The sequence below is a fragment of the Trachypithecus francoisi genome, unplaced genomic scaffold (genome assembly GCF_009764315.1).
Source record: "Trachypithecus francoisi isolate TF-2019V2 unplaced genomic scaffold, Tfra_2.0 Lachesis_group9, whole genome shotgun sequence".
NCBI lineage: Eukaryota > Metazoa > Chordata > Mammalia > Primates > Cercopithecidae > Trachypithecus > Trachypithecus francoisi.
In genome coordinates, this window is record NW_022681474.1 from 52,574,588 (window position 1) to 52,600,080 (window position 25,493).

General features: G+C 41.3%; 1 long non-coding RNA gene across 1 annotated transcript; it reads left to right on the forward strand.

The window, feature by feature from the left end:
• The first annotated feature begins 4,243 nt into the window (after nt 1–4,243).
• LOC117082420 lies at nt 4,244–25,274 on the forward strand. Its single transcript, XR_004436605.1, has 3 exons — nt 4,244–5,454; nt 17,660–17,662; nt 25,232–25,274. It is a non-coding gene; the product is annotated as an uncharacterized LOC117082420 (long non-coding RNA).
• Nucleotides 25,275–25,493: the final 219 nt, after the last annotated feature.

Genomic DNA, 25,493 nt, shown 5'->3' on the forward strand with positions numbered 1-25,493 from the left:
TGGACCAAGCAGCACGATGTGGGTGGGCCAGATAAGGGAATAAAGGCAGGCTGCCCCAGCTAGCCAGTAGCCACTCTTCTGGGTTTGCGTCCCCTTCAACACTGTGGAAGCTTTGTTCTTTTCCTCTTCACAATAAATCTTGCTGCTGCTCACTCTTTGGGTCCATGCTGCCTTTATGAGCTGTAACATTCACCCCAAAGGTCTGCAGCTTCATTCTTGAAGTCAGTGAGACCAAGAACCCACCAATTCCGGACACACTTCAACCTTGCTGAACACATTTTTTTTTTTTGGAGATGGAGTTTCACGCTTGTTGCCCAGGCTGGAGTGCAATGGCGCAATCTTGGATCACCGCAGCCTCCACCACCCAGGCTCAAGTGATTCTCCTGCCTCAGCCTCCCAAGTAACTGGGATTACAGGCATGTCCCACCATGCCCGGCTAATTTTGTATTTTTAGTAGAGATGGGGTTTCTCCATGTTGGCCAGGCTGGTCTCGAACTCCCAAACTCAGGAGATCCACTCGCCTCAGACTCCCAAAGTGCTGGGACTACAAGCATGAGCCACCACGCCCAGACTGATTAATACGTTTTTAAAACAACTTTTTTTTTTTTTTTTTTTGGAGACAGAGTCTCACTCTGTTGCCCAGGCAGTGACACAATTCTGGCTCACTGCAATTTCCACCTCCTGGGTTCAAGTGATTCTCATTCAAGTGCCTAAGCCTCTCAAGTAGCTGGGATTGCAGGAGCCCACCACCATGCTCGGCTAATGTTTGTATTTTTAGTAGAGATGGGGTTTCACCATGTTGGTCAGGCTGATCTGGAACTCCTGACCTCAGGTGATCCACCTGCCTTGGCCTCCCAAAGTGCTGGGATTACAGGTGTGAGCCACCACTCCTGGACAAAAAAAAACATCTTTTTGATGTGGATTTTAAAATGCCTCCCCTTCTTTCAACATTAAGTCCCTTCTACATGTCAGGGACGGTATGTGTGAAATAGTCCCAATGCTCAATGAGTGCAGGCAGACACACAAAGGCTTAAGGAGTTCCGTTTTCTGAGACCACACTGCTGGACAGTATATGAACCTGGGATACAAACCCACCTCTATTCGACCTCAAATTTGATGCTGGGGTGGTTTTAATTTTATTCTGGGAATTTCAGTCATTGAACCATAAAAAGGTGAGAAGTCTCTGTCATATGTGTGTGTAGTGGTCTGTATAATAAGAAAGAACTGAAGGAAGCTACCAGAGCAATTAAGAGACTTAATTACTCTGCTGAAGGCAGAGTAATGCTAAGGGCAGTGGCAGTGACAAAAGTGGAGGAAAAAATCTGTGATCATTTGGGGGAGAGAATAGGAAGTGCGGTCAGGCGCGGTGGCTCAAGCCTGTAATCCCAGCACTTTGGGAGGCCGAGGCGGGTGGATCACGAGGTCAGGAGATCGAGACCATCCTGGCTAACACGGTGAAACCCCGTCTCTACCAAAAAATACAAAAATCTAGCCGGGCGAGGTGGCGGGCGCCTGTAGTCCCAGCTACTCGGAGGCTGAGGCAGGAGAATGGCGGGAACCCGGGAGGCGGAGCTTGTAGTGAGCTGAGATCCGGTCACTGCACTCCAGCCCGGGGGACAGAGCGAGACTCCGTCTGAAAAAAAAAAAAAAAAAGAGAGAGAATAGGAAGTGCTTGGTCATGAGATGTGAAAGAAGAGGGGAAGCAGAGGAAAAACAGACCTGCTCAGATTCTGCTGGCGAAGACTGGGTACATAGCCGTGCCTTCCTCCTGGCAGAGAATGTAGAAGGAGAAATGGGTAAGGAAGAAAACATGGTTTTTTTACTCTCAGTGTCACATTAAAATGGAACTCTCTGATCAAAAGTTGAATATAGGCCGGGTGCAGTGGCTCACACCTGTAATCCCAGCACTTTGGGAGGCCAAGGCCAGCGGATCACGAGGTCAGGAGATTGAGACCATCCTGGCTAACATGGTGAAACCCCATCTCTACTAAAAATACAAAAAAATTAACCAGGCGTGGTGGTGGGCGCCTGTAGTCCCAGCTACTTGGGAGGCTGAGGCAGGAGAATGGCGAGAACCCAGAAGGTGGAGCTTGCAGTGAGCTGAGATGCGCCACTGCACTCCAGCCTGGGGAACAGAACGAGACTCCGTCTCAAAAAAACAAAACAAAACAAAACTACTGTGGGAAAAAGAATATTATGTATAGAAAAGTCTACACTTCTTGATACAACTAACTAAAAAAAAGCCTGACACACTAAACAAAACCCAAAAAATGCCTTCCCTAAAAGTGGGTAACTTGAAAAGTAATTTGAGCAAAAATCAAGGAGCTGAATTATAAATAAATGTATCAACAAAGTGAAAGATGGATTTAATTTTTCCCACAAAAAATTAAAAGAAATAACGGCAACTTTAGAGGAAGAGGAAAAAATAAGAAAATTATATGCAATTGCAAAATGTGTGAATATTTACAAACTCTAATATATAACTACAAAACAGACCAGAAGAATCATTACTAATGGAAACAAAGGGTCGTTTCAAAAATCAGAGGAGGGATGATTCATATTCAATTTGATTCTGTGGAAAATATTTAATGTTTGAGGACAAAACTCGGTGATATGTTGAAATGCAGGAAACCACAGTGGAAGGAAAAATAATTCAAGAAAGCTCAGTTTCAGTAACCAATATCTAGTAAAATCTTTAAGACCTAGAGGCTCCAGTATGTGTTAATTGTCTGAAGACCTAGAAATGTCATTAGATACCATTTTGGATAATTCTTGTAGACTTGAGATAATATCTATTTAAAGTAACAAAATAGTGCCTATTCATTACAGAAAACAAATGGATATGGAAAGGAAACTAGCATGCTATGCCACAATCTCTAAAGAAAGATTAGGGAAGTTTCAGCTTAAAGGAAAAATAATCACAACAAAGTTTTACAACCCTTTGCAAACATATATGAAAAACATACAAAAAGTTTGTAATGATCTTTTCCTAAGCTAAGAGAACAGAAAAAATGAGAAAAATTAAATTATAAAATGAACCTTTGGTTTAGAGGTAAGAAACATTTTATGACAGTCAGGAGATCAGGGTTGCACAGTGTATTATGTGAATGTTGTGACTCATTGGTTTCATTTTGGATATCATAACTTGACATTTTGTAAAAGTGATTTTGCATGGGAATTTTTCAGGTGCCCTATAAAGTCCTTTCTCACAAGAAGCGAATCAGAATCTTTCATATTCTTGAGATATCTTAATGGCATCTTTTACAGTCTTCCATTGTTTAGTTTAGGTAAACCTGGGAATCATGTTTGGGTATCGTCTCATCCAACTTCTTTACCCATCCCCATCATAAGTCAGGAAGGTCTTGGATATTTTCTGCTCTAGCAATTAATTCATCATTAATCCTGGAGCTATTTGCTATTCCAGTCATTTGTCCTACTTCACTTCCTGTAAGCATGATGAATTTACCACCATTAACTCCTAAACCATATTAAATTTGTACATCTGATTTGACTTTGTGACCAAAGGTTCTATGTATATCCTGTAATTCTTGCCTAGTATGAAACTTACTTTCAGTAGAGATTGTATTTCTGCACTCATGCACCTATGCCACTTGTACTGTTACTGCTGGTCGGGCTTTCCAGGGGTCATGATAACCTCCTGGGTTCTCTGGAAGAGGGACATATTCTTCAGGATGATGTTGTAATATTTTGTTAGCTAAAATCGTCTATCTAAATGGATAGTTCCTAATGTCTTGAGTAATAAATCTGGTACTTTTTATTTTTCTTCGCTCTTCGAGTTGATGTGGCTAATTCCTGAGGTTGGATAATCAGGCCAGTATCAGACTGGTCTTTGCCAGAACTTTTTGCCTAATACATTTCCCTACTGCTTTCTACAGGTCACTGGATGTTAATATGGGTTCTGGAATGCAATTTTTAAAAATGTTTTGTGAATGACTTGCAACATGGTCATTTAATTTTCAAATATAATTTGCAAGTGAAATGTGTAGGACTCCAATAAGGCACAATGACCTAGATCCTGGGTATGATCCCCTCGAAAGAGGCAAATAGTGAATTGAGCAAGCTCACTCATGTCTGCTTACACGAGTCACTTCTGAACTGCTCAATGGCAGGCAGGGGGAATGATCTCTGGTTGGCAGATGTCCACTCACTGTGATCCTGGATTGGACATATAGTTACCTTGAGTCAGGCCAGTCCTGTGTTGTTGGACTATTCCTTGGAGATACACTCATTAGTGACTGTTAAGGTACCTGAGTTATTAGGTGCCTGTAGACTATGCCCAGTGATATGTGCATTAGGTACAAACTCCCTAGCTGCGTTGACACTGACTGAAGCTGTGAGGTTTCACAGTGACACATCAGCCAAATACAGATGTTCAGATTTACCATTTATCAAGAGGTCTTCACACTATTAATTATGCAATTATCATTCTACACACAGGCAGTGATAAAGGGAGTAAAAAGCCACAGCCATGGCTTGGGAGACCAGTGTGCCTCCAGAAGAGTCCAGTGGGTCCAGAAGCCCTTTGGATGCTGGTCAGAGGCTCCTTTTGGGCAGAGATCACAGCAGCAGCCACCAGGTCTGGAGAGGTCCTTAGAGTTCTCATGGACAGAGCTTCTGAAGGCATCTTACACAAGACCTTGTCTTTGCTGGTTTTATGATCCTCTGCAGATGGGTCTATTCTCATTATCTCAGCCACCTTTCACTTCCTATCAGTTCATTTCAGGTCTCTCATGATCCCAGGCAGCAGTAGTTGTTATCTTATCACTTCAGTTCATTCATATATGTTTATCTCTTTGGGGATGAGGGGACAACTTCACTGTGGACTTAATTCCACCGGAGATGTGTGACCCCATTTTAAGACAACAGGATCACAAATTAATATTACCTATCGCCAGGGCAGACAATAGCTACCACCTGGGGCTGAAAGCAGGTAACTCCATTTATTCTGCAAACATTCTGTCTTGATTATGGTGCCAGTTGCTGCGAGGGACTTCCTTTCCACCACCTGTTTTTCACAAGGTTTGAGTCTGAACTGCTAACAGCCTACTGATTTCTGGGTGAAGGGACTGACTGCACCATCCTAGCCTGTCAGAGCACTTGCCCCAGTACTTCCACTTTAAGAGTTTTCCACGTTGTGCAGAACTACAGTCCATTAATCCACTCATTTTCTCTCTTAAGAGAATAAACAGGCCGGGCACAGTGGCTCATGCCTGTAATCCCACCACTTTGGGGGGGCCGGGGTGGGCAGATCATTTGAGGTCAGGAGTTCGAGACCAGCTTCACCTACATACTGAAACCTCGTCTCTACTGAAAAAAAAACAAACAAAAATTAGCCGGGCGTGGTAGTGGGCGTCTGTAATTCCAGCTACTTGGGAGGCTGAGGCAGGAGAATTGCTTGAATCTGGGAGGCGGAGGTTGCAGTGAGCCAAGATTGTGCCACTGCACTCCAGCCTGGACGACAGAGCGAGATTCCCTCTCAAAAAATAAAAAATAAAAAATAAATTACCTTCATTCTGAGAAGGTATAATCATCAACATATTATTGAGCACAACTATGCACACATGCACTTCTGCATTCACAAGCCATGCTGCGTGCACACACTGATGCTCCTAGATTCCTTTTTTGAAGAGATGGTGTCTTGGTTGTCACCCAGGCTGGAGAGCAGTGTTAGGATCATACATAGCTCACTGTAGCCTCAAACTCCTGGGTTCACGTGATCCTCCTACCTCAGGCTCCTGAGTAGCCTGAACTACAGGAATGAGGCACCATGCCCAGCCAATGTTTTCATGATTTTGTAGAGATGAAATCTTGCTATGTTGCCCAGGCTGGTCTTGAACTCCTGGCCTCAAGGAATCCTCCTGCCTTGCCCTCCCAATGTGCTGAGATTACAGATATGAACCACTGTGCCCAGTCACTAGATTCTTTATTAACAACAAAATTTGTTTGCTGACACTTAGGCAATGAATTGCTAAATAGTAGTTCATAAATTGCTAATTTACAAGTCAATATAAATGAGTTGAGTAAACACAAAAATAACAGCATAAATTAATAAACAGTTTACGACTTCAAGTTTCTTTTTTTCCTTTAAAATGTAGTTCTGACAGAGACTACTACTTGTTCATTCCATGGAAAAGTCACAGGTGGCTGAAATGTCAGAGGTACACTTATTAACACCTTGCTGCCTTTTGTGTAGCTTCTTCTCAGTACTTCACCAGTTGGGACAGACTCACCTCTCCAGCTGGGTTCAGGAGCCAGACAGGAGCACGCAGAACTGGAAATCCAAAGTCATCTCTGACACTAAAAGCAATGAAAACATAAATAACCAAATATAGTACCAAGGAATGAACAAGAGATCGATATTCAGTACAGTAGGAAGAAAGCATTTAATCGACCAGGCTTTCATTCTGACAAAATAATTTACCACACGCATGTCTCTATCTGACATGTGTGAATAGAAAAAGAAGAGGTGACAACAGAGCAGAGGATTCCTCTTCCAATTGTCCTGATCTATTCAACCTTTGTTACAGGTCAGAGAGTTCCCCAATTTATTAATAAACAACGGAGATAATGTGGCACCCAAGACACAGAGACATACTGAGAGTACTGCTCAGCTCTCTGCCTAGGCCTGATTCTGCTGATTCCCGACAATGAGCGCTGTGAAATTTCGAGGCAGATCAATACACACACGCACAAACACACAAAAGAGATACTTCATGGGCAAAAAGCACCAAAGATATAAAACAAAATGTCTGAAAGACCATAAAACAACTTCTGATGAAATGCTGTTTGCATTTTGCAGAAGCAAAATATTCACCACCAAACCTACAATTAGCTTAAAAATTACAATAAGTATAGTACTTTTGGATCCCATCTCCAATTCATACCTTATCAACATGTAATAATCGCACTGCATCTAACACAAAGCTGGATAGACTTTATATGCTGAATACAACTTGTACAGTAAGAAGGAAAGTTTTTGAAATACTGAGAATACAACATTTGTATGCCATGCTTGACTTCACCAGTTAAAAGAAAATACAATCATTTCTATTCTTAAAATGTATTGAAATAAAATGTAGAAAAGAGTATTCTAATACCAATTAACATTAAGAGAACATATCTCTAAACCAAAGATCTTGGATCTTCTAGAAAGACAAAATCAACCTGTATATATCTGGGTAAGAAAAAAAAATCAAGGGATCAAGAGAGGAGAGAGGATGTTAGCACAGAATCATCTCCCAAAATGGCTGTCCGACACATTCAACCAGTTTTCAAGTCCATTTGTTTTTCCTCCTTTGGCATCAACAGCCTGTATTACCAAGGAAATGCAAAATAATTCAATTTGTACATTAATCAGCTAATCTAGAAATGGCAATATAGTCAATGAAAATACAAAGAAACAGAAAATGTCAAGGAATTGTTTAAGATGTTTAAGATGACAGAGCATAGGGAAAAAATGATCTGATAGACACTAGAAGAGTTAATAAGCAAACTCAGGCATGGTTCCCTAACACCACACTTCAAAAGAACTTATAGAGAGAATAAAGGAATAACCCTTTTAAAAAAATCTAATTTTAGAAAAAAATTGCTCAACAGGGAAGTTAGTGTTTTGTAGATCTTTTGGAAAGCTGATTAATTTCTAAGCTAAAAATACATGATCCTTAAGAGAAATGGCTGAGTCCAGGCCCAAGACAGAAAGAGGGCAAAATGAGCCTGGATCCTCTTGTTCTGTCAGAAAGGAAGAAATGCTCAAAGACTAACAGAGACAGTTGAAAGGACACAGGAGACAGGCTGAATGCTCCTGCGGCCGAATCTGGGACAGCACAGGCATCAGAAAGAACAATGACAGTGATGGAAAATAACCCATGGAATAAAACACAAGTGCATTAGTCAGCAGTGATACCAAAATAAAGGGAAGAAGTGAAAGCTCTTTGCTAAAAATTCCAGCTAACAAATGTAGGAGGAATGACAGAGGAAGAATATTCATTTAAAGTCACCAGTGCCATAACTGATAGAGAAGATCATAAGGAGGCTAAAATCACTGGATGAAAGAAAACTATACAAAGCACAATAGATAAAAATATGAAAACATAAATTAGAAAAAACTAAAAATCGTACCATAAGAGATGGATAAGTTAGAATACAGGAATAATAGGCCAGGCACAGTGGCTCACATCTGTAATCCCAGGATTGTGGGAGGCCAAGGCGGGAGGATTGCTTGAGCCCAGGAGTTCGAGACCAGCCTAGGCAACATAATGAGAACTCGTCCCTAGAACAAAACAAAAAAAATTAGCTTGGAGTGGTGGTGTACTCTTGTAATCCTAGGTACTTGTGGGGCTGAAGCAGGAGGATCACTTGAGCCTGGGAGTTCAAGGCTGCAGTGAGCCAAGATCACGCCACTGCACTCCAGCCTGGGAGACAAAGTGAGAACTTATCTCAAAACAAAAACAAAGAAACCACAATAACAAAAAAAAAAAAAAACAAAGAAACCACAATAACAAAAAAACACCGGTAACAACAAAAGGATGACTACATAAAGACTGTATAGAAAAAAAATGCTCAGAATATAGAAATAAAATTATGTATTTTACCTGTAACTGTATTAGAAGATAGTATTCTTGTATACAATTAGAAGGATATGCAAAAATGAAAATAGCTAATAACACTCGTTATCTCAGGCACTGTGGTAGGTAGTTTATGCACATTGTAAGAAATTACATACTCGATTATCTCAAAATTTTCAGATAAATTTTACTGGGAGTCACAAATCAATACAACAAAACCAATGTTTTGCAAACATCCACTAATTATAAAGGTATACAAATGCTTAACCCAGGCTGAAAAATAATTCACGTAAGCCATACATGAGTGGAAACTTACCCATGGGAGATAATACAACATAATCTAAATAAAACTTTCAGAGACAAGGCATGTGGCTTCTGGACAGCCACAAACTCCCTGACTCCTCTAGTGTTTTGGCCACCAAAAGAAAGCCAAGTGGCTTCAGGTCTCTTAAAAAACAAAAAAGCAACCTATGGAAGATGGCGTGGTCTTTGAGGAACATTTGGGGTCTGTTGAAAAATGCATCCTGTATTTTATTTCTAGAAAAGACTCCCTCATAATGTCAGGTAAGTGAAGAGCCCTCAGAGACACATGCACACACAAAGAAAAACAAAACAACATAGAATGAATCCCACCAAAATGTGTTATGATGGCAGAATTACAGGTGATATGATCTTCTGTAGTATGTCTTTTCATTAAAAATAGAAAAAAAGCAGACTTCCCCTTGATTATCTATAGCCTCTGACCCAAGTGGCTTGGAATCAGAAAACAGCATCACCCGACTTGAAGCCATCTTGGCATCAGTGGTGGAGTGAGTGGAGATGAGACTCTGGACCAGCTCATGGGTGGGCCCCACCTCGTCCTGTAAAGACCACCAAGAAAGGGCACGTGAGGAAAGCACAGAGATCATGGAGAGACACTGGTTTCACTCAGTTTTCAAAATTATCTTAGACACATTTCCTGAGAACCTTTCTTAAGGCCTCAAAAACCAGAGAAGAAAATCCTTACAACAAAGCTTGAAATGGATCTCCATATCCACTAAACTTTTCCAAAGCTCAGTGAGTATATAACCTGATAACCTAAACACCTAGCTAGAAAAATCTCAGTTCCAGTGCTACAACAATGCTAGCTTTTCTAACATTTTAAAATAACCCTGATTTTAACCCAATAAAATTCCACTTGAGAACTAAGAAATAAACATTGGAAATCCGCTTTAAAATAAAGAATGAGGAGACCATTGTGAATGAGAAAAAGAAAAAGACCAACGAGAGCTGGCAAGCACACTGGTTTTGTAGAAACGGAGATAAGCCGTGCAGGTGCCACACAGGCAGCAGGGCCCGCACTGGGGCCACAGATCAAGGAGGCATGGAGGCATGGAGGACAGGACTCTTCTGTTTGGTACAATGAAAAAAAGGTATTCTTTTTATTCTACATATTTACAATATGCATTTGGGCCTTTATTATAAGTACAAGAGAAAAATCTTCAATAAATAAAAGCTGAGTACATTACTTTTTTTGATTAAAAAATAGACTCGGCTGCTGTATTCAGGAGACCCATCTCACATGCAGAGACATACATAGGCTCAAAATAAAGGGATGGAGGAAGATCTACCAAGCAAATGGAGAACAAAAAAAAGCAGGGGTTGCAATCCTAGTCTCTGATAAAACAGACTTTAAACCATCAAAGATCAAAAGAGACAAAGAAGGCCATTACATAATGGTAAAGGGATCAATTCAACAGGAAGAGCTAACTCTCCTAAATATCTATGCACCCAATATAGGAGCACCCAGATTCATAAAGCAAGTCCTTAGAGACCTACAAAGAGACTTAGACTCCCATACAATAATAATGGGAGACTTCAACACTCCACTGTCAACATTAGACAGATCAACGAGACAGAAAGTTAACAAGGATATCCAGGAATTGAACTCATCTCTGCACCAAGCGGACCTAATAGACATCTATAGAACTCTCCACCCCAAATCAACAGAATATACATTCTTCTCAGCACCACATCGCACTTATTCCAAAATTGACCACATAATTGGAAGTAAAGCACTCCTCAGCAAATGTACAAGAACTGAAATTATAACAAACTGTCTCTCAGACCACAGTGCAATCAAACTAGAACTCAGGACTAAGAAACTCAATCAAAACCGCTCAACTACATGGAAACTGAACAACCTGCTCCTGAATGACTACTGGGTACATAACGAAATGAAAGCAGAAATAAAGATGTTCTTTGAAACCAATGAGAACAAAGATACAACATACCAGAATCTCTGGGACACATTTAAAGCAGTGTGTAGAGGGAAATTTATAGCACTAAATGCCCACAAGAGAAAGCAGGAGAGATCTAAAATTGACACTCTAACATCACAATTAAAAGAACTAGAGAGGCAAGAGCAAACACATTCAAAAGCTAGCAGAAGGCAAGAAATAACTAAGATCAGAGCAGAACTGAAGGAGATAGAGACACAAAAAACCCTCCAAAAAATCAATGAATCCAGGAGTTGGTTTTTTGAAAAGATCAACAAAATTGACAGACCGCTAGCTAGACTAATAAAGAAGAAAAGAGAGAAGAATCAAATAGACGCAATAAAAAATGATAAAGGGGATATCACCACCGACCCCACAGAAATACAAACAACCATCAGAGAATACTATAAATGCCTCTACGCAAATCAACTAGAAAATCTAGAAGAAATGGATAATTTCCTGGACACTTACACTCTCCCAAGACTAAACCAGGAAGAAGTTGAATCCCTGAATAGACCAATAGCAGGCTCTGAAATTGAGGCAACAATTAATAGCCTACCCACCAAAAAAAGTCCAGGACCAGATGGATTCACAGCTGAATTCTACCAGAGGTACAAGGAGGAGCTGGTACCATTCCTTCTGAAACTATTTCAATCAATAGAAAAAGAGGGAATCCTCCCTAACTCTTTTTATGAGGCCAACATCATCCTGATACCAAAGCCTGGCAGAGACACAACAAAAAAAGAGAATTTTAGACCAATATCCCTGATGAACATCGATGCAAAAATCCTCAATAAAATACTGGCAAACCGGATTCAGCAGCACATCAAAAAGCTTATCCACCATGATCAAGTGGGCTTCATCCCTGGGATGCAAGGCTGGTTCAACATTCGCAAATCAATAAACGTAATCCAGCATATAAACAGAACCAAAGACAAGAACCACATAATTATCTCAATAGATGCAGAAAAGGCTTTTGACAAAATTCAACAGCCCTTTATGCTAAAAACGCTCAATAAATTTGGTATTGATGGAACGTACCTCAAAATAATAAGAGCTATTTATGACAAACCCACAGCTAATATCATACTGAATGGGCAAAAACTGGAAAAATTCCCTTTGAAAACTGGCACAAGACAGGGATGCCCTCTCTCACCACTCCTATTCAACATAGTGTTGGAAGTTCTGGCTAGGGCAATCAGGCAAGAGAAAGAAATCAAGGGTATCCAGTTAGGAAAAGAAGAAGTCAAATTGTCCCTGTTTGCAGATGACATGATTGTATATTTAGAAAACCCCATCGTCTCAGCCCAAAATCTCCTTAAGCTGATAAGCAACTTCAGCAAAGTCTCAGGATACAAAATTAATGTGCAAAAATCACAAGCATTCTTATACACCAGTAACAGACAAGCAGAGAGCCAAGTCAGGAATGAACTTCCATTCACAATTGCTTCAAAGAGAATAAAATACCTAGGAATCCAGCTTACAAGGGATGTAAAGGACCTCTTCAAGGAGAACTACAAACCACTGCTCAGTGAAATCAAAGAGGACACAAACAAATGGAAGAACATACCATGCTCATGGATAGGAAGAATCAATATCGTGAAAATGGCCATACTGCCCAAGGTGATTTATAGATTCAATGCCATCCCCATCAAGCTACCAATGAGTTTCTTCACAGAATTGGAAAAAACTGCTTTAAAGTTCATATGGAACCAAAAAAGAGCCCGCATTGCCAAGACAATCCTAAGTCAAAAGGACAAAGCTGGAGGCGTCACGCTACCTGACTTCAAACTATACTACAAGGCTACAGTAACCAAAACAGCATGGTACTGGTACCACAACAGAGATATAGACCAATGGAACAGAACAGAGTCCTCAGAAATAATACCACACATCTACAGCCATCTGATCTTTGACAAACCTGAGAGAAACAAGAAATGGGGAAAGGATTCCCTATTTAATAAATGGTGCTGGGAAAATTGGCTAGCCATAAGTAGAAAGCTGAAACTGGATCCTTTCCTTACCCCTTATATGAAAATTAATTCAAGATGGATTAGAGACTTAAATGTTAGACCTAATACCATAAAAACCCTAGAAGAAAATCTAGGTAGTACCATTCAGGACATAGGCATGGGCAAGGACTTCATGTCTAAAACACCAAAAGCAACGGCAGCAAAAGCAAAAATTGACACATGGGATCTAATTAAACTAAAGAGCTTTTGCACCGCTAAAGAAACTACCATCAGAGTGAACAGGCAACCTACAGAATGGGAAAAAATTTTTGCAACCTACTCATCTGACAAAGGGCTAATATCCAGAATCTACAAAGAACTCAAACAAATATACAAGAAAAAAACAAACAACCCCATCAAAAAGTGGGGAAAGGATATGAACAGACATTTCTCAAAAGAAGACATCCATACAGCCAACAGACACATGAAAAAATGCTCATCATCACTCGCCATCAGAGAAATGCAAATCAAAACTACAATGAGATACCATCTCACACCAGTTAGAATGGCAATCATTAAGAAGTCAGGAAACAACAGGTGTTGGAGAGGATGTGGAGAAATAGGAACACTTTTACACTGTTGGTGGGATTGTAAACTAGTTCAACCATTATGGAAAACAGTATGGCGATTCCTCAAGGATCTAGAACTAGATGTACCATATGACCCAGCCATCCCACTACTGGGTATATACCCAAAGGATTATAAATTACTCTACTACAAAGACACATGCACACGTATGTTTATTGCGGCACTATTCACAATAGCAAAGACTTGGAATCAACCCAAATGTCCATCTGTGACAGACTGGATTAAGAAAATGTGGCACATATACACCATGGAATACTATGCAGCCATAAAAAAGGATGAGTTTGCATCCTTTGTAGGGACATGGATGCAGCTGGAAACCATCATTCTTAGCAAACTATCACAAGAAGAGAAAACCAAACACCGCATGTTCTCACTCATAGGTGGGAACTGAACAATGAGATCACTTGGACTCGGGAAGGGGAACATCACACACTGGGGCCTATCATGGGGAGGGGGGAGGAGGGAGGGATTGCATTGGGGAGTTATACATGATATAAACGTCATGCACATGTACCCTAGAACTTAAAGTATAATTAAAAAAAAAAAAAAATAGACTCGGAAACAATGAGAGTTCAGAGCAATGACCCCCATCTCACCGATGCCTGAAAACCATGGCTGCCACCAAGGTCAACATAGACAGCATCTTTGTCATACAGCACTCGCCCAACTCCAGAAAGAGGCGCATAAACCAGCTTCTCCTTCTCATTTAAACAGCGCTTCTTTCATTGTTCAGGAAGAGCGCAAGGGTCTGGGAGGAAACTGATGTCATGCATGGCAAAATCTTCTATTCCTGGAAGACAGGACCCAAAAAGCAAGCTTCAGCTGACAGGAAGTAAGTATCTACTGTTGACTTGGGGGTTAACAACGATCCACAGTCCAAGGGCTTAACCCATGACCCTAAAGAAGGGCATCGTGCCACACGGGAATAGTGTCCCTCTAGCTACAAGACAAGAGGTCAGAGAAGAGGGGATTCGATAACACTCTGCAGGCCTACACATAGTTGGCTTATTAAAACCTCCAGCAAGGCCATCTTCCCTTATATGGTCATTTTTCAGTTTTCCTGAGAAATGAAGCCACCCCAAGAATCCTATGTGTAATTTTAGTATGTTCTACAACAAGAGAAGACCTGCCATGTGAATTTGGCTTTTATTTTTCAAGTGTGCTCCTCTTACATAACCATAAAGTGACACCTGCCGGTCACATGTGATGTTTGTTTGGATATCCTCTGGGTTTGTCAAATCTTCCATCCCAGAAAAATAAACACAATCATACAGCAGAAATCAACGCCAAAAGTTCCTATACCTCCTTTCATGTGTCAGTGACTCATCACACTCTTGTCCACCAAGCATGTCATTTAGAAAACTAGAAAATGCAGAAATAAGGAAGCACCGTTCACCATCCAGCAGTGGAAAAGGGGCAGGCACACAACTGTGTCTCTAGGCTGAAAGTGACATTTATTCGGGAAGACACCAGACAGGGAGATGACGTCCACCTGGGGTCAGGGAGGAGTGAAGAACATATTCAGAAAATCCCTTTTTGGAAGAGGGTGAGCCTGTGCTCTGGGATTTTTACTGTGGCTTGGATTCTGGCAGGTGGAGAAAGGGTATTCCAGGCTGAGAAAACAACAGCACAAAGAAGAGCACAAAGGAAGGAAACTGAAGGCACACATGAAGGACTCAAGCACCTGGGCACGAAGGCAGCATCACTGAAAACTGAGGATGAACATAGGATGGGGCCACATCCTGTAGCCTTAAATGCTTCCAAGTCCTCCCATTGTCCTAAACTTCTCATAGTTAATTTACTCCTAAAGGCACAGCATCTTTGAGCAATGATATAAGTAGACATTTTCCATCAACTACACTTCTACCCCTGACTATTCAAACAGGCACAAAATAAATCCTATCACTGTTCTTTTTCTAGCCTTTTTAGCTTTGAAATATGTGGCCCAGGAAGAAAAAGTTTACAATCACTTTTTACCTGTCTGCCAGGATATAAGGGTGAGAAGTTTGCCATGTGAAAGGCCTAAACTTCATAACTGTAATAAAACGGCCCAGATTGTGGATTTCTTGGTTTTGATATTCTCCATGCACCGTTCCAGAAAGGTAAAACAGCTTGGTACCCTAAACATTAAAGGAAAATTAAAAATTAAATTCCAATTAAATTCTCATCACTACTGCAACAAAATAAAAGCTCTAAACAAGAAGCAATCCTAAGAAGGGGGACTTCCAGCAAAACCACTGTCCTGAGGTTTCCAGAGCCTTGCTGGCTTCTTTCAGGACTTATTAGAACCCCAAAGAGGCAGACTGCTCTGCAGCTGAGCAGGGGCATCCATCTAAGTATGGTGAGGAGAGGGAGGTGAAGCCTCTGAGCACAGAAACAGTTCTGTGGCCGATGGACCAGAGCAGTATGGAAAGGAAGGGGCAGTGCCTGGTCCTGTAACTGGCAGAAACTTCTGATGTACTCTATTAAGTTCCCACCCTCAAACACCCAGACACTGCCTGGTGCAGCAGGTACAGAGACAAATGAAATACATTAAGAGGCCCAGAATAAGCGCTCTCTTGAGGGAAACCTTCTAGAGACGGGGAACACATACACAAAGGGAATGCAGGAGGCAAATTCTAGAGATGTTTAGCAACGTCTCTTCAGTCTTTTTGTTTGTTTGTTTGAGACGGAGTCTCACTCTGTCACCCAGGCTGGAGTGCAGTGGCACAATCTCAGCTCACTGCACCCTTTGACTTCCAGCTTCAAGCAATTCTCACGTCTCAGCCTCCTGAGTAGCTGGGATTACAGGCGCGCACCACCACACCCGACTAATTTTTGCATTTTCAGTAGAGACGGGGTTTGGCCATATTGCCCTGAGCTCGAAACTCCTGGCCTCAAGTGATCCACCAGAGTCTGCCTCCCAAAGTGCTGGGATTACAGGCATGAGCCACTGTGCCTGGCCTCTTCAGTCTATTTTAAAAGGATTATACTGTTGGTATCTAACAATTATTTCTCTTCCTACCGGGTAAACTTCTGTCCAGAATCTGTGTTTTAATCGCTTCTTTGTCTTCTTTCGTTTCTTATTATGCTTGAAGGAGTTGAGGTGGGTGAGAACTCCCATAATTTTAGGAAAGCCATGTACTTGACAGATGTTTAGAAACTCAAAGGTTTCCATTTCAAACCCAAAGCTGGCATCTATAAGCATCAGTACCTACAAGCAGATCACATCATTTCTCAAAGAAACTACCAAAGCAGACCACCTACACTAGGGGTTGGCAACTGGCCACGGGCCAAATCCACCCATCACCTGTGTTTGTAACTAAAATTTTATTGGAACACAACCACATTAATTCATTTACATATTGTCTATGGCTGCCTGTGCACTACAACTGCAGAGCAAAGTAGCTGCAAAAGATACGATCCACAAAGCTGAAAATATTTACTATCTGGCCCTCGACAGAAAAGTCCCACTGCAGACTAAATCAAATGACTACACAGGCATCACCCAGAGAAACCACCACCCTCTGACTTGCTCTTAAAACAACCATAAAACAATGCCCACTAGGATATAAACTTGCATTTTAAGAATTCTAATCATGAGAAGTAACTCAGAAAAGGCTGGGTCTAACCTGGCCTTACCTAAGAAATCCTAATTTAAAGAAATGAAGTTTTCTATAATATATTTTTACATCAAATAACAGGTCTCTGATACCCAAAGAGTGGGAAGAAAGTGATAATCAATGAAATATATTAAATAGGTACAGAAAATCAACCTCTTATTTCAAGCTCCTCACACACACACACACACACACACACATACACACACATCTGTTTTTGCTGGGAAGTATGCAGTGTACACCTCTATCTTGTATGTTAATTTGTATAACTCAATTGCTCAGAAATTTTTTAAACAGCTACCAGTTTAGAATTAAGTCAAAAAACGGTAAGATTATGATGAATGGTAGTCTATAAGAAAATATAAGCAGATAAGACCAATTTTTAAAATTTAAGACACTTCAAAGATGCAAAATAATTTCAGAATTGATTCCTGGAAACTTCTAGTTTTAATATTAAAGATAGTTCTGTTCTTATCTTTCCATGGATAACTGAAAATAACACAAAATGGAAATAGAAATGCCCACCTTTGATTAAACTAGGAAACATTCAAAACCCGAAACCACAGAATATATGAAGTTGGGCTTGTAGGCAAGCACAACTGCCACGGCAGACCGAGGCAGTAAGCAGAGCTCTCCAGCAACACTGGACCAGCTAGAAGAACAGGTGGAAAATCCTCACACCACATCTGATGCCACAGAGTGCCAAGGGGCAAGCAGCTGGTTGTAGGGTCAGGAAGAACAGGGAGCAAACAGGCCCTCAGCTGCCAATCTTTGTCATCGAAGCCAGTGTTACTCCCCTAATCCACACACACACGTACACACCCAAATCCACGTACTGTGTGCCTTTGCCGTAGTCAGGAGGCTCTGACAACCCAGAGCAGAGCAATCAACATAAGCTAGGCTAAATAAATTATGGTGCATCCATAGAATGGAATATTATATTAAAAAGAAGGAGGCAGAGCTATAGTACTTACTGATTATATACCTCCAAGATACATTACAGGAAAAAAGCAAAGCATAGAAGAGTGTGTAAAATAAGCTACCATTTGTGTTTTTAAAGGGTGGCATGTGTGTTTACATCCATCTGGAAGGATACTGCTCTGCAGGGACCTGAGAGACCAGCGGTTAGAGCAAGAAAAGAGAAAACGCGCATTGTGTGTACCCTGCATTAGTTAGAGTGCTTTACCAAATGTGTGTGCTCTTTTTGAAAATCTTAAAAAGATTTACATAAGCATCTCTCTCAATGATGGTTAAGAGGCTGGGAAGGGGAGCAGGGAGGGAGGGACAAAGAGGCAAAGGTTAACAGGTACAAAAATACAGTTACATAGAATAAATTCTAGTGTCCAACAGTACAATAGGGTGACTATAATTTATTATATAATTCAGAATAACTAAAAGAATGAAATTAAAATGTTCCCAACACAAAGAAATTATAAATGTTTGAAGTGACGGATATCTGAATTACCCTGATTTGATCATCACACATTATATGCTTCTATCAAAATACTACATGTCCCCTATAAATATGCACAACTATTATGTATCCATAATAACTAAAAATAAAAAAGTAAAGGCATCTCTTAATATGTATGTCTTTAAAATTAGAAACTTGCTACATTTTAAATAAAAGAGAAACAAATGACTTCTATGAACTGTTTCAATCTTTTCAAGTATACAAGGTTTAGTAATCTTTACACAACTTTACATTAATTACACTTATTTTTACTAATAGTAGCATTACATATTCAAAATTTGAATGTTATTTAGTTTTCTGACATTAAATGGCACAACTTTAAAATCTGTATTACTTTTTCCTTGATATTTTAGGAGTCTTCCTGGGCCAAAGTATAAAATCTGTAGCTCTAGAAAGAACTAAATAAAAATGAAAAAACCAAGGTATCTGTCACCCCACACTTCCTAACCAATATGGCTTATCTTTTTGCTTTTTTTTTTTGGGAGACAGAATTTCGCTCTTGTTGCCCAGGCTGGAGTGCAATGGTGTGATCTCGGCTCACCACAACCTCCGCCTCCCAGGTTGAAGCGATTCTCCTGCTAATCCTAAGTAACTGGGATTAGAGGCATGCACCACCTCACCTGGCTAATTTTGTATTTTTAGTAGCGACAGGGTTTCTGCATGTTGGTCAGGCTGGTCTCGAACTCCCGACCTCAGGTGATCTGCCCACTTCGGTCTCCCAAAGTGCTGGGATTACAGGTGTGACCCACTGTGTCTGGCTTTTTTTTTTTTTTCTGCTAATTTGTATTTTATTTTTGCTAATTCAAAAGAGAGTTAATAGAATATCAGGAATAGTGAACATTATCATTTCCATAAATGCAAGAGCGTGTACATTTTCCACACACTGAGTACTATCTAAATTTTCTATTGATAAACTCTGACCTCTTCTTCAGGCAATTCATGTACTTACTTTAGCATTATCATTAAGGATGAAAGTTCTAGAACCATCAGGAACAAGGGTCCCATCTTTACACTAATTACTTAACTGCTAGGAAGCTCTATTTCATCTTATGTAAACTACAGATAATACCTACTCACCTGAAGGGTGTATCAAGGGTTTATGTAAGCTAAATTTGTAGAAAGCAGTTAGCACAGTGCCAGGAAGGGTCCAAGAAGAAATGGTACTTACTATGATATATTTGTACATTATATGTATGCATGTTAATGAGCTCTTATTAGCTGTGATCACTAAAGGTTTTCTCCATGCTGTCATTTGCTTTTAGATTTTGGAATACATTTCATTGTGCACATTCCATCTGTATTATTAATATAACAACATTTATTACTATTATTGTCATCATCAATTCAGTCACATCCACTGTATCCCTGATATTGACCATGATTCCTTTAATAATCATAAAACTCTCTTCCCTTCATCACGGGGTAAATAACCTATTACAATGCTGTAAGTCTCTATCAGCACCCCAGGCTGCCCCTGCTGACTAACCAGATCTGCTGCTTTAGCCAGATCAATCATCATATTAATGTCACACCTGCATTCAATAATGGCGAGTCTGCGCTTTTTACCTATAAGTGAAAAGATGAAAATTTTACTTTAAAAAGACCCTGAAAAAATTCTAACCATGAACTCTTAATTTTCATTTTATAATTGCATCCAGTGAAACACCACATACATTTACAGGAGTGTACCAGAAGTTCATTTTTATAGGCAAAAACTGGTAAAATAAAATAAATTCCATCTTGTTTTTTTTCCTATGTTCTAAATTTAGATAATATCAAAAGTCTACCCAGATGAATAAAAGTGCTCAAACAGGGAAAATTCTGACTGGACTGGCTCCATGATAACCATGATCCTGCTGTTCAGCTGCAGGCCAATGTCTTCATCTCTATCAAAATTTCCTGTATTCCCACTATAGCTACAAACATCCTCAAACACAATGCAACAGAATATTTATAACAATAATTATTTGTAAATTAAGGTAGTAAGAAAATGGTCAAGAAAATATGGGCTGGGCACAGTGGCTCATGCCTGTAGTCCCAGCACCTTGAGAGACCAGGACAGGTGGATCCCTTGAGCCCAGTTTTAACACCAGCCTGGACCACATGGGGAAACCCCATCTCTACAAAAACGTAAAAATAAAAAAAAAGAAAAATTAGTGAGGCATGGTGGCATATACTACTCAGGAGGCTAAGGTAGGAGGATAGCTTGAGCCTCAGAGGTTGAGGCTGCAGTGAGCTGTAATCACACCACTGCATTCCAGCCTGTGCCACAGAGTAAGACTCTGTCTCAAAAAAAGGAAAAGAAAATGCAGATGCTCCAAAGATAAAGAAAAGCCCCAATCCAACTATATTACTGTAATAACAAGAGATTTCAGAGTGTGCATTGCCATTCTACCACTGGAAGTTTGTTTCATCTTTCCTCAAACTTGGAAAGGTCACCATCTTCCAAACCTGACAAATTCTCATAGGAAAAAGAGAAAACATGCACTTCCACCAGTATGTGGCTTCATAAGGGCAAGCGTGTGCACCTGGCACATAGGCGGTACGTGCTATGTGTTAAATGATGTGTTCACGGTGACCAGGCCTGCTAGGCCCCTCCAAGGAATATGCTTGGCAAAGCCATAGAGCTGTCAGGATAAGATACGTATCACATCCTTATCTCTGGGAACTTACCCTTTTCTGAAGTTATAGCTAACTTAGTAAAAGTATAAAAGAGGTAGGGCCGGGCGCGGTGGCTCAAGCCTGTAATCCCAGCACTCTGGGAGGCCGAGACAGGCGGATCACGAGGTCAGGAGATCGAGACCATCCTGGCTAACATGGTGAAACCTCGTCTCTACTAAAAAATACAAAAAACTAACCAGGTGAGGTGGCGGGTGCCTGTAGTCCCAGCTACTCGGGAGGCTGAGGCAGGAGAATGGTGTAAACCCGGGGGGCGGAGCTTGCAGTGAGCCGAGATCAGGCCACTGCACTCCAGCCTGGGCCACAGAGCGAGACTCCGTCTCAAAAAAAAAAAAAAAAAAAAGAGAGGTAACATGATATGAAAATATTTAACATGTTCCACTCAAGTAAACAACAAACACATGCATGTCCCTCAGATGACAACAGTCACGCCAACTCTGTGTCTGCAGCAGCATCTCCTACCTGACACGACCATCACAGGGTCTGTGATCTCGGTCAACTTCTGCCGGGTGAAGTTCCGAATGAGGCATTGTATCAAAGTGCTCTTTCCAACTTTGGAGGCCCCGTCACCATGGCCACTATTGATGGGGGCTCTAGTGGAGTTCGATCAACCACTGGAATATGATGCTTTTTTGTCTTCAAATCCTGAGTCCTATTTATTTAAAAAAAAAAAAGTAAACTCATTTTCAAAATAGAGTAAAAGGTACCAACCTTATAAGTAAACTTTTTAAAGTATACTTACAGATATGAGTACTTTAGTATACTTTATAGAGAATACAACAGACAATATACAAATATAAGTAACTTGTCAATTATTAACTTCTGACCCCCATCCAAATCAACTGCTGTTCAATAAAGATATAACAAGATGACTTCAATAGTATAGAGTTGAAAATTAAATACTTCTTAAATCTGACTATTTTATGAGTGATTTAATAGTTTTTTAAAAACCAAAAGGTAAATACTGAGGTAGTACATCATAACAGATAAGAGCAGAGGCTCTGGAGTTAAATTTGGCTCTCCTACTTACTGGTTATATGATTGGAGGTAACTTGTTTTCTTGACCTCAGTTTTCTTGTCTATAAAATGAGGGCAGGAATGATCCTACTCTGGTGAGGCTGCTGGAAGGATTTAGTTGAATAACGTTTAAAGTACACTGCTAAGAATATCACAAGGACTCACTAAATAAAGCTATGTTAGTATTACATACTGTAATTTTTGCATTTTATATTACAACTTTATAAAACATATCCGGAGGGAAAAAGCACACTTATCACCATAGAAACAGTTTAAAGTTTAGGAAGAAACAAATTCTCTAAATTCTTGTATCTTGGGCAAGAAACACCAACCAGTGTACAGATGCTGGAGGCAAGGCAGCTTCTATGGCAAAGCTTCTCACATTTTAGTGAAAGCCACACAACATGCATCTGCATGTCCTTTGGAGCGGGACTAAACTCGTGAATCCAAATGTCACCTGTGAGAGGCTCCTACTATTTAAAAAGAATCAATGGAAGAACCATCAGACTGTAGCTAAACATACCTGTGATCGAGCCATCCAACAGCAGACTGAACTGCAAAAGCTTTGGGATTTCTCTTCCGGGAATCTTTGTCTCCTAGCTGGAGATCCTGCAGATGCTGCTTCTTTTTCTTTGCAGCTTTGGTCCACTGTTTTTCTTTCTGTGTTTCTTCTGGTCCTTAGTCTCCATAGTGGCTACTTACCAATAACAAGTAACCAACCTACAAGGAAGAAGGTTGGGGTAAGGAGGTGGGAGAAGCATTTTACAATCCAGGCAATACCCAGGCAAAAACATTGAATTTCATTTATTTCTTTATGAAGAGATGATGTATTTGTTCACTGAACAAGGGTAGAAACTGCTTAACCATCCCCAATTTAATTTCTCTCTGTTATGCTGTAAATTAGATGAGTTACCTCTACTAAGGTTACATTTTATGGTTAAGTTACTTTTTATTCATCTTAAGTGTCAACATCAGCACTATCTATTTCTGCAAGGATGGAAATATTCTATATCTGTACTTTTCAGCTATTTAGGCATTAGCCACATGTGGTTACTTAAAATGTACTTAAAGAAACTGAAAAAAATGAATTTTTAATTAATTTCATTCTAACTCTAAATAGTCACATGTGGCTACTTACTTGACAGCTCAGATCTAGATATCAACTGGACTAATGAAGTGGTTTCCTAACTTAAACTGAAACTTAGATTTTAATAAAATATTTAAAACGTTTTTATGAACTTCCAATGTGATCGCAGTATTACTTTTAGTACCTGTTGACTCTGTAAAACTCCTAAATTACAGCTCATCTACACACATTTGAAAAATAGCAATATCTGTATGTGCCGGATATGAATGGTTCGAGATGATGCCTGGAGACCCCATGGACTTACAGAGACCCTTCCAGTGATTTCTGAGGTACCTAGGAAGCTGTGGCCAATAAATTGGTAATCACTGAATTAGTGAGTTTTTTTTTAGGATATCGGGCTGCATAAAATCTGACAGTTTGATTGAAAAAAAGCGGAGCAGGGTGCCATTTCATTCAATTAAGGTCTTATATTCATTCCGTTTAATAAATATTTGTGTCTGTCTACGATGCGCTAGCCACTGTGCCAGTAAATGGATATAGCTATGATCTGACTGGCAGAGGAAATCCAAACTAGTATCTTCCCTGCCATGCAACAAGGGCTACATTGCAAGGCTGCACAGGGTACTGGAGCACAGAGGTTAGTCAGAGGCTTCCCACAGACGCACACACGAGCGGAAACAGAAAGTCTTTATATATCACCATAATGTCAAGGAACACTAGACGGGAGTTAGGAGAGCTGGGCACTAGGAACGCTTTGAAACTGAATAGCTGTGTGATTTCAGAGGTTATGTTGCTTCTCTACTATGTTTTAGTGCCGAACTTGTACTGTTTCTCCCCCTTCTCTTCTTGGTGGGAAAAGCACAATTTGGGCTCAACAGATTCGGCTCAGGTCTAAGTCGCCTGCCGGGGGCCACGTCGCCAGGAAACGACGTCTCCCCGACACCTTCCCTCCCAGTCCGGGCTCTCTGCAGGGATTCATCCCGTCACTCTCCCAACGACCCCTGGGCACACCTCCGGCAGATGCTAAATATGCTGCTCCTCGGGAGCAAAGATGACCCGGAGGACCAGGGGAGGACCTTCTCACGCGCACGACTCGCGATCTTCCCAGTGCCCCAGAGCCAGGGACCCCACCGCCACCTACCCCAGCCCGCGGCACCGAACCTGCTCACAACTACGACTCCTTAGGTCCGCTTGGACACCGCCGGAAACGGAAATTCACCCTCGTGCCGACTTGCCGGAGGGAAACAAAAAGGCAGAGAAAAAGAGACCGCCGCCTGGACCACTTTCAGGGGAAAGCTGGAAGAAAGACTAGTCAACAGCTGAGTGCGGGCGCCGGCGCCATCTGCGCAGTGCGTTCTACCGGCTCCCTCCGGATTCAGCCCCACCCCGCTCTCGGAATCCGCCGCCTCAACTCCCGCGGTGGGACTCCCTAGCAGCGTGCACTGCGCTCGCCCCAGTCCTCCCCGAAGGCCAGGGCAGCTGTGCGTACTGGCGCGGGTTACTTGATGCGGTGCAAAAGCCGGAAGGAGACACATTTGGTTCTGGCCGCCCCGGAGTCACCGTACCCGGGGCGAATGGACTATGGCTGGTTGGGAGTCCACTTCCTCCTCTATAAAGATGACAGACGAAGGAGATCTCGCGTTCTGGGGGTGCCCCATAGCCCTCTTTTGACCGGAAGCGGTGGCTCACACCTGTAATCCCAGCCCTTTGGGAGGCCGAGGCAGGAGGATCGCTTGAGCCCAGTTCAAGACCAACCTGGGCAACATAGGGAGGCTGCCTCTCAAAAAAAAAAGAAAGAAAAGAAAACAAAAAAATAAAAAGCCAAAGTCGTGGCGGGCGCCTGTGGTCCCTGTGGTCCCACATACTCTGGAGGCTGCGGCGGGACGATCGCTTGAGCTTGGGAGGCGGAGGTTGCAGTGAGCTGAGATCGAGCCACTGCACTCCAGCCTGGGCGACAGAGCAAGACACTCTCTCAGAGAAAAATAAATAAATAATAAATAAATAAAATAAGGCCCTCTTTTTCCAGCACCAACAGACTCTGAGGGCAGGGACAAACTGACCCAGCCTAAACTGCCTCGCCTTCCCTGCTCCTGGGAAAGGGGCTTTCCCTGAGGGAAGGTAGCATCTTGCCATTTTCTTCCTGCACAGCTTTGCCTTCCCAGGGATCCACCCATTGCCACCTGAGGAAATGCTT